Source organism: Canis lupus, chromosome 13 (genome assembly GCF_048164855.1).
Source record: "Canis lupus baileyi chromosome 13, mCanLup2.hap1, whole genome shotgun sequence".
In the NCBI taxonomy this organism is placed as follows: Eukaryota; Metazoa; Chordata; class Mammalia; order Carnivora; family Canidae; genus Canis; species Canis lupus.
Genome location: NC_132850.1, coordinates 56,489,479 through 56,499,925, shown reverse-complemented (window position 1 = coordinate 56,499,925; position 10,447 = coordinate 56,489,479). Strand labels below are relative to the sequence as shown.

Genomic DNA, 10,447 nt, shown 5'->3' with positions numbered 1-10,447 from the left:
ACTTTCAGTAAAAGTTCATTGGCTAGAACTTCATCATACAACTATTCTAATAACAGAAGAAGCTGGGAAATAGCTGGGAAATATCTAAGTATTTGAACAGAAAAGAAGAGAAAACTATAGAGTTTGGCAGTCAGTTAGCAATATCTACCTAAGGAAATATTGTTGCTTTTTTAAAAAGCATTTCTAGTTGTACATTTAACAAAAAAATTTAGCCTTCTTGTGAATAATCAAAGCATTACAGATAAATGTTGAAGTTCTCTGTGATCATTACCACAATTTCTTCTAGTTGTCCCTCAGGCATAACTGCAGTATGAAGTTTATTGTCAATTCTTGCAGATTCAATTCTCTTTAATATGAGAGACAATCATTTTGGGAATCTAGGTCAAAGGATGTATGGAGTAGCTTGTGTAATAAAAGTGATTACATAAGTGCTTACTACATGCATCTGCTCTTCTAAAAGCTTGGCACATATGGACTCATTTAATCATAGCAATGAATCATGAGGTAGACACCATTATTACCATCCTTATTTTACAGATGAACAAATTGAGGTACAGAAAATTTAATAAATTGGTCATGCTCACATAATTAATACCATATAGATCTGTTATTGAACTATGTGCCATTTTCTTCCAGAATCTATGTGTTTTACCAGTATACCCCACTACCTCTAACTGAAGTGATTCAGGATGAACTCCAGTCAGGAAGTAGTAAAGACTGGACTGATCCTTGTGTTGTCAACAAACAGAAAACTGGAGAAATGTGGAATAATGGTTTTCAGACATGGGACAATAGGTGTTGTACACCTGTGACCCTTAGGAGAAGGGAAATGATTGAGCTATTTTTTAAAAAAAGATTTTATTTATTTATTTGAGACAGAGAAAGAGGGAACAAGCCGGGGGGTGGGTTGGGGGGCAAAAGGGAGAGGCAGAAGCAGACCAAAGCAGGGCAACAATTGAGTTAGTAAATCTTATAATTGCCTTAGCTTACCAGCTGGAAGAAAATTTTTTTTTATTGTGACACAGAGAAAGGAACCCAGATGGAGCCCACCTTTATCATGAATTGTATGAGACATAGATCAGAGTTCTAGGAGGTTGAAACAGCTAGAATTTGTGGAAACAGAGTACCAAGAAAAGTAATCTTTCAACAAAAGTGTTCCAAAAATCTCCATAGAAATTTCTGTTGAGTCTTTGAATATCATTCTACATGTATATACAGTACAGCTTCAAAAAGTTGTTCCAGGTAAAGAACAATTACCACAGACCACTGAAGAGAAAATTATCCAGAGCTCTCACAGGAACAAGAATCATTCCTGTTTTCACCAGCCAGAGTAAAAGACATTGCTGGTGACAAAAGCCTTTCAGCATAGACCTCAAAAAGAACCTGCAGTAGTGGGGCTTAACAAACCAAAAAGAATACTGAAGATCTGCCCTTTGAAAACCTTAAAAAATTGATTCAAAGAGAAAATGAAAAGTAACATATTGAATATAAACTCAATGACAGAAGATCTTACATTAAATCTGAATAAATACTCCAATAAAAGAACAAAAGAAATCTGACAAAAAAAAGCAAACCTCCAAAAAAATAAAAACAAATCTGTAAGCTACTTTATCACCTGCTAGAGCAAATCCAAAATGCTTTAAAAGAATAAGCCAGATCTAGCACTCAGTAATATAAATTTATGAGGTCAAACATGCAATCTGAAAATTACTGGACATGTAAAGAAGAAAGAAATGTGACCCATAATTATAAGAAAATATCCAGTTTGGAGAAACAGACACAGAATTGACAGAGATGATGTATTTATAAATAATAACATCATAACTGGTGTTTTCAGTATACTTAATATGCTCAAAGAAAAAAATGAACAGTGGGAAGAAAAATGAAAAAATCAAAAAGAAACAAGTAGAATTTTTGAGTTAAAATCAGTATCTGAAATAAAAATTTGGATTAAATTAACAGCTAATTGAATACTGCAGAAGAGATGATTCTTGAACTTGAAGGCATAGCAGTGGAAACTATCCAAAGTGAAGAGATCAGAAATAAATACAGACTGATAGTAAATTGATAGAGTCTTAGAACTTTCTGGGAAAATATAAAAAAGGTAATATAAATATAATGTGAATCCCAGAAGGAAAAGGGGTAGGAAAAATTACTTGAATAAATTGATAACAAATGATACCCAAAGGTTATGAAAATTATAAACTTACTGATACAAAAGCTTATTGAATTATAAGCAGGATAAATACAAATAAAACAATACCAAAGAATAAAAAATCAACTTGCTAAATACAAATGACAAAAAAAACCTTAAAAGTGGCCAGAGAAAAAATGTTATTCTACTGTAAAAGAGTAAAATAGGAACCCACTAGAAACAATGCAACCCAGAAAACAAGAGAGGTGGATTTTTAAAGTCCTCATATACCCCCATCAATTTAGAGCAAAAACATCTTCCAGAAAATTATAAAGGAATAAAGGTTTTTTCAGAGAAATTTGTCAGAGAAATAAAAGCTAAAAGTATTCTTTATTAGCACATCCTCACTACAAGAAATGCTAAGGCAAGTACTTCTGTCATAAAGAATATTATACCAGACAGAAATTTTGATCTGTATAGAGAAACGCAGAGCTCCAAAAATAGTTAAATTACAGATGAATATCAAATACATTTTTATTATTTTTATATGCTTATAAAGATAATTGAATGCCAAAAGCAAAAATAGTACCCATGAATTTTCAAGTTATAATGGACATAAAGTAAAATCTATAACACAAAATAACATAAAATGTAAGTTAAAACCACATTATTATGCTATTTCACACCCACTCGAATGGCTAACTTTAAGAATGCTACTTGAGAATACATCAAAGATGATAGCATGTATAGGATTATCTTTACAGAGTTACATGATTATATTATACAAAATTGTAGAGCCCAAAGACCAGTCTAAACCATGCTTGGACTCCTAACTCCCAGAAAGAAAGAAAATAAAGGTGTGCTGTGTTAAAGATGCTAAATTTGTAGACGTATTGTTACATGGCAATGGGGAGTTAATACAAACCTGTGACCAAGAAGCAAGTGACAGATCATGTCCACACTCAACTGGAATTCTCACACATTGTTTGTGAGGATATAAAGTGATACAGCTTGGGAAATTTTTAGTCTTTTCTCAAGAGGAATGAAAGAAAAATATCCATACAGAGTCATATACATAATCAAACATCCATTAACAAAAAGTTGCATGTTGGGTAAACAAACTATGGCATATCCTGTGGAATACTGCCCAGCCTTGAAATGGAATAAACTACTGATGAATGATGTAAAGGCATTATCCTGAGTGAAAGAAGCCAGTCACAAAACAGCACATAGTGAATCATTCCACTTACATAAAGCTCTAGAAAAAAAATTAATCTTTTAAACCAGAAAATAGGTCAGTGGCTGCCTAGAGCCCGGAGTGGAGAGCGTAGACTAGAAAGGAACAACAACAACAATCTGAGGTAATAAAATATTCTATAATCTCCATAGGCTATGGTGACTAAACCATATAACCATTTGTTAAAATTTATCATACCACACCCTAAAAGTAGATTCCTTTCATATGTCTAACTAACAGTAGTTGCCCTCTCTCCATGATTTCACTCCATGTGGTTTCAAGTTATCCAAGGTCAACCATGGGCCCATCCAAAAGGAATAATCCTCCTTGTGATGTATGGTCAGAAGGTCAATGGTAGCCTCACTCTATGTCACAATGTCTATGTCATTCTCACTTCATCTAATCATGTGGGCATTTTATCATCTTACATCATCACAAGAAGAAGGGTGAGCACAACAGTACAATAGTACAATAAGACATTTTGAAGGAGAGAGGCCACATTTACACAACTTTTATTACAGTATACTATTATAGGTGTTCTATTTTATTATTAATTATTGTATCTTTTACTGTGCCTAATGTTATAAGTCAAATTTCATCATATGTATGAATGTACAGGAAAAAACACAGTATATATAGGGGTTGGTACTATCCACGGTTTCAGGCATCCACTGGGCATTTTGGAACATATTCCCTGTGAATAAAGGAAGACTACTGTGTACATAAATAAATTTTGTAATAAAAAGAAAGAAAGATGAGGAGTCAGAAGGCTTCTGTGATAATTTTTTGTGTTGCAAAATTACAAAGAGAATAACTTCGGGAAATATCTTGGCTAAACCACAGGTTCCTTGTCGATAGAATGAGAGTAATAAGAGCTTTCTTTCCCAGCACATAGAATTAATTAATATGAATTATCTAAGTAATTTAAATTATAAATCTTGTGAAAATATAATTTTTTAAAAATATTTTATTTATGTATTCATGAGAGAGAGACAGAGAGAGAGAGAGAGAGGAGCAGAGATGCAGGCAGAGAGACAAGCAGGCTCCATGCAGGGACCCTGACGTGGGACTCCATCCTGGGTCTCCAGGATCAGGCCCTGGGCCAAAGGTGGCACTAAACCACTAAGCCCCCTGGGCTGCCCGAAAATATAGTTTTTAAAATTATTTCTTCTATTTTCCTGGCCCAAAAGCCATTCTAACAACCGAGTCAAGAATGCATTCTATGAGAAGAAAAACAAATTTGGTATCTCTATACTTAGCAGCATCCTCCAAAACCAATTTTACTATACAAACTGGTGGAATTTGAGATTTATAAAAGTCAAATATATGTCTTGAGAATCAGAAACATGGACTTTAAGGTCAGTCGATTCGTTCAACTTTTGAACTCTAACATTTATATGCTGCAGTGATTTACAATGGATTTAGCAGAAAGAGAATGTTTAACATTATACCTGAGTATTTCTTTTCTCTTTTATTATGTAATACAAGTTAAGAATTGCTAATCATTTTTTTTTAAAAGATATAAATATCATGTTCAGAGGTGCTAAAGGAAAAAAAGTGAACATAAAGCCATAGCTGACAAAATATAAAATGCAATCAGAGGCAAATGTGAAACTATTTCTATTGCTTTGTTTTGTTTTAAATTTATTCAAGTGGTACGCAATGTGCTTTTCATTATCTGAAACTTGAGGGAGGAAGTAGCAGCCAGATATGTGCCTCTCTATAGAAATGAGTGAGGTTCCTTCACAGCAGTCCTAACATTTTATTGCCAAAGGTCAGCTAATATATCATTTAGAAAGGGTCAGGATAGCCTTTTTATAGTTAAAAAAGGTAACATTTGGTCAAAGACCTCTGGAACGTCTATTAAGTTTCCAGATGTCTTGGCAATAACTTTCAAATAACCACATTTTTTTTGCTAACCATAACCTAATTTTATTAGTCTAGACATTGAGATAAAATAGTATTCATAGACTCTTCTAAACCGGTTCCTCTGTTCTATCAGGTGTGAGCACACTGTCTCTTCTTTGCCAGTTTTTGCATGTGATGGTTTCCAGGAACTGCTCTCCAAGAGTGAGATCATGCCTGGAACAGCAACTGCCAGAGGAAGGTGAGAGACAGATGGTGGCCTGACAGTTATTCCTTCCAATTCTATATTAGGAAATTGCATAGAATAAGTCTGCATTTCTAAATATATGTCTAGTAAAATGAAGTTCGTGAACCTCTTTTATTCTCTCAGATGACCCATAATTAGGATTTTGTCAGAAGATCAATAAATCTAAAAATAAATATGGAACTCTTAACTAATTGCATCCTTTAATATTACAAGAAAATTAGCAAGAAATTGTGAGTTATAGAGACAAAAAAAGTAGAATTTCTTGTATAGGATTCAAAATCATGGATATTTCACAGCCTTTCCTATGACCAAAAGGCAGGACTTAAAGAGTTCAGGCATCTCTGGGGTTGAATATCTTTAATCTGTGTTCTTCCTGCATTTTATCCATTTCTTCTCTTAATCTTTCACACCTTTTGTCTTCTGAATAAAAAAGCCATGAGTGAGGACAATTAGAAGTTCTATTATGGAGGAAGCAAATGAGAAAAATGTGTGAAATAAATTAGTTTGCAAGTTAATAGAAGCAAAAACCCATGGTAGAAGGGAAAACATCTGGTTTCTAATTTTAAATGTACACTAACTAGCTCATTGGCTTTTGGTTTGGGTTGACTTCTACCCCCCAGAGTAAGTAAGGATGATACAGCTTTGAAACCTGTATCATAAGGGTTTGTTAGCGACAAGTCCCCTGTCTTTAGATCTATCTTGAAGAGATAGGAGGTACATATAATTTATATCAGGGAACTGCCAATGGTTCCTCAAAGCAAATATTTTTAAAAATCTTGTCAAATATATGCCTTTATTGCCTCTTTGGTGAATGAGTCTATCATCCATCTAGTCATCCATGTTAAAAATATGAAAATCCTACTCAATTCCCCACCCATTTTTTAAATCCACGTTAATAATATTTTAACAGGGTCACATAATCTGATAGGCCAGCATGTGAAGTTAGGCAACATTGCCTTTTTTAGAGGTTCTCAAGCTATTCTGGACCAATCCGTCTTTTATTATTTTGTAGCTTATGAACTTACATGACATGAAAAGTAAAACATAAACTCAGTCCATTCATTAATGTATTTGGGACTCAGAGCCTAATGAAAATAATTTGAACATGGTATGCTTTGGATTTTGGACCTGTTTGATAAATTGGGTTCTAATGGAAGCTGGATTGAAGGGAGAAACAAGATCTCTTAAAAAACAAACAAACATGAATAAGCTAAAATCTTGGTAATGTCTGCTGTAGGAAGAGGCTCAACCAGAATATTGCCAGGAAAGGTAGTCTCAGGTATAATGTGAAATATGCTTAATATACTTCCTGGTCACTCAACCTTCTTACTTCTTATAGGAGCCAGGATGTAAACTGGGTTTAATAACATGTTTAATAATGCTGAAGGAAGTGACAACAAAAGACAGAAGCTTTGGTTTAAATGAGATGCTGTTCTCTTTATATCTCAACAGGAAAAGTAGCTTCTACCTAAGGCTCTAAAATTAACAGTTACACTTAATTTACATATTTAATCACCATATGCGCTTCTCATAAATCTTTGGATTTGAGTACAGTCAATTTGGGAACACTACTGCGGGTAAGCCAAAAGAATCCCACATATTGGTACTTACTAGGATACAGCAATCATATTTAAGTAACTCTTGAATACTGGCTATTTTTTTTTTATCTCTACTGGCATTGCTGTAGTTTAGACACTTATCTCAAATGGATTCTTTTCAAGACTTGTAACTGATAGAACGTCCTTCAGTCTTATCCATTCCAAGACATTCTCTACTCTGCTACCAGAGTAATCTTTATAACTTAAAAATCTGATCATGCTGCTCTAGTGCTTTAATGATTACTTCAATGGTGGTCCCAGACTTATAAAATAAAATGAGGTTCCTTTCCAAAAGCCATAAAAACATGTCTAGCTGTGATTTCTGCATTTTTTTCTCATAAATTGAACGTGTATGTATAACATATACAAGTGGGTGTATACAGTATATACACATACTTACATAGATACATACAGTCATCATTTTTCAAATACTTTGAGTACCCATTATTTGCATTTTTTGTTAAAGGAGCTTACATTTCCATAGGCAGAGATGAGTAATAAACAAACCCTCCCCTAAAAAGCAAACCATAAAATAAGTAAAGATAGTGATATGTTCTGAGAAAAAAAGAGGGCATGAGATACAGTGACTAAACCGGGGAGAGGGAATGAGGGCTACTCCAGGTAGGATGGTGAGGAGAGAGCCACCAGTGGAAGTGATGCCTGAGTTAAGACTTGAAATAATCCATTTATACAAATAGCTGGAGTAGGAAACATCAGGAAAGAACAACTATAAAGAGCCCCTGCAAAACTGCAAAGGCCAAAGTAGATGGCATATAGTTGAGAGGGGCTGGAGAAGATAGGTTTAAAGTTACATTGAAAAAGTCAGCAGGTCCAAATGGAGTCTAATAATTATTCGATTAACAAGAAGAGGAGTAATGATAATAATCCCATGTAACGCACATAATATGCCAAATATTATCTCAGAGAAACATTAACTCATCATCTAATGAGATTTTAATCCAAACAATATCTCATTGGAAAGGCACTGTTATTAATCTCTACTTTGCTAATAAGGAAACTGAGCAAAAAGTAAACAAATGGCTTGCCCCAGATAACTTAGAAAAAGTCATAGCTAGTGAGTGGTGGAATCTGTTACATAAGCAGTCAAGCTTTAAAATCTAATCACCATTCTATAGCATATGTTGGCATTTGTCAGAGCAAATAAGTATTTTAATTGCAGTTTAACATTAAATTAAATTGTTAAGTTGTACTTTAACTTCTAAGTGCAATGAGAAGCTAATGAAAAATATTAAGCGAGGAAGATAAGAGTTACCCTTTAAAAAGCTTCCTCTGGCCACATCGGTGTTTGTTTAGGAGGGGGTATTTGCAAAAATGGAAGCAGAAAATATCAGCTAAAGAACAAATACAGTCAGTCATTCAGCCAACAGAGGACCATGTTTTGTACTAACTGGTAGCAAGAGAGCTCATGAGAATTCATCAAATTCCAATGTATCTTGCAGGTGGAAGTAAAAGATTTGCTGATCGATGAGAAGTAGAGATTCTGAAATAAGACTCTCTGGGAAGACTCTTAATTTTGGCTCATTGAATGTGTAGATGGTGAGCCAATTAACACGGGAGGAGTGGGAAGTAAATTGGAAAGAATAGGAACTAGAGGATTTTTGCTTTGGAAATGCTACGTGTGGCATGGCTATTGGATATCCAAGTGAAGACTTTAAGGAGAGAGTTGTAAATAAGTCTATGGTGCTCAGATGAAGGTTGAGACTGAAGATACAGATTTGGTATCATTAGTGTATGGATAAAATGCAAAGCTAAGAGGCCAAATGAGTTTGTCACCTGGAAAGAAAATGCACTTGTCATTCTTATTTATTTGCTATATCTCAAACATCCCATGATCTCTCATACCTTTGGATCTTTGCAGGCAAGTAGGTAATAATTTTCTCTGAAAAATATATCTAATGTTACATATCTTACCTTAGGATTTCCCTTTCCAGTAAAATTTTTCCTGATTACTTATGAAGAATTAGGGACTGATGAAAACATTTATTTTATCCATCCGTCCATCCATTCATCCCTCCCCCCACCCACCCATCCATGCATTAATCCATCTATCCATCCACCCAACAGGCTTATGCTGGGTTATGTTAGCTAACGTATGCCTGAGAATTCGCTCATCATTTGGGGATGCCATAGTGAATGCAAAGTACTAAGTCCCCAGCTTTTGGATTTTTAAAAATCTATATATATTACTAGAACCACATTTTTTAAAACTTTGAATTGTAACATGGTGGATCACTAAAAAAATTAATAGGTCTTGATCAGCATGAAAAATAAGAAATAGAACAAACAAAATAAAAACTATCAGAATGTATCATGCACAACAATAATATTGCTTTGTGAATCATCCCTCCCACCTCAACATATGTATCTACTAGATTGAAACAGAGTGTTTATTTCTTTTATTATGGATGATGTTTTAAAAAGCTTGAAAGACATTGTCTTAGACTACTCATCACCTTGCTTACATATCTTTGCCTCATTTGACTGGACTCTGTGAGGAAGGGACCAGATCATTTTATAAAACCTTTCTACATTTGAATTATCAGAACCTAGCTTCTGATGTAGAACAGGTGGGTAATAATGTCTGTGGAAAGATGATTGGATGGAGATAAGTCAGAGAAAATGGGGTGTTTGAAGAAGCAGCACAAAATCATCAGTGAAAGTCAGCTTCTGCAGTCCTGAGTGCTTAGCTAAACCCTGAGAGTTCCTGCATTATGATGGGATGGTAAGTACAGAGTAACTCCGGAAATAGATATATCAAGTAACTGTACCACAGAATGAAAGAGCACCAGGGTATGTCTAATAAAATGAGTCTTTTAAGTGTTTTGTCCTGTATTGGCTGTTATAAAAGACTGAGTTTTTGTCCTATAATGCCAATTCCATTTCTGTTCTGAAAAATAAATAAACATTAAATAGTTGTTGCTTGCTTGGTCCCTAAATAATTGATTGAAATGTTATCTTTGGGGCCAGTGTGCATCTATGATTTGTAGAGAACTTCTACATCCTTAGTAATAATTAACATTCTTAGGAGAAAGAAGTCTACTTTAAATAGAATGTATGAACTCAAAAAAAATAGAAAAGAATTCAATCTATGGTTACTTTATGACAAAGACATTCCATTGCCAGGAAGAATGGTAACAGTTTTTATCTTGATTTAGTTCTTGTTTTCAATTCTTTCATTAAATCCAAATTTCAAGTGATAGGCCATAAATATGCATTTTTAAAATTTAATCTTTTCCTGCATAAAATATTTATTTCTTATGTCTTTTGGACTGGAACACTATTTGTTCGTGTGCGTTTATATTTGAAACACCGTCTTGACCACAGTATGAAGGTATAGGAAAATA

At 34.1% G+C, this 10,447-nt stretch overlaps 1 long non-coding RNA gene across 1 annotated transcript in view; it reads left to right on the top strand.

The window, feature by feature from the left end:
* The first annotated feature begins 5,372 nt into the window (after nt 1–5,372).
* The window catches only part of LOC140603141 (uncharacterized), a 57,348-nt gene continuing 52,273 nt past the window's right edge, over nt 5,373–10,447 (top strand). The window contains exon 1 of the long non-coding RNA XR_012006189.1: nt 5,373–5,478. This is a non-coding gene — a long non-coding RNA (uncharacterized lncRNA). The remainder of the gene's footprint in view (nt 5,479–10,447) is intronic.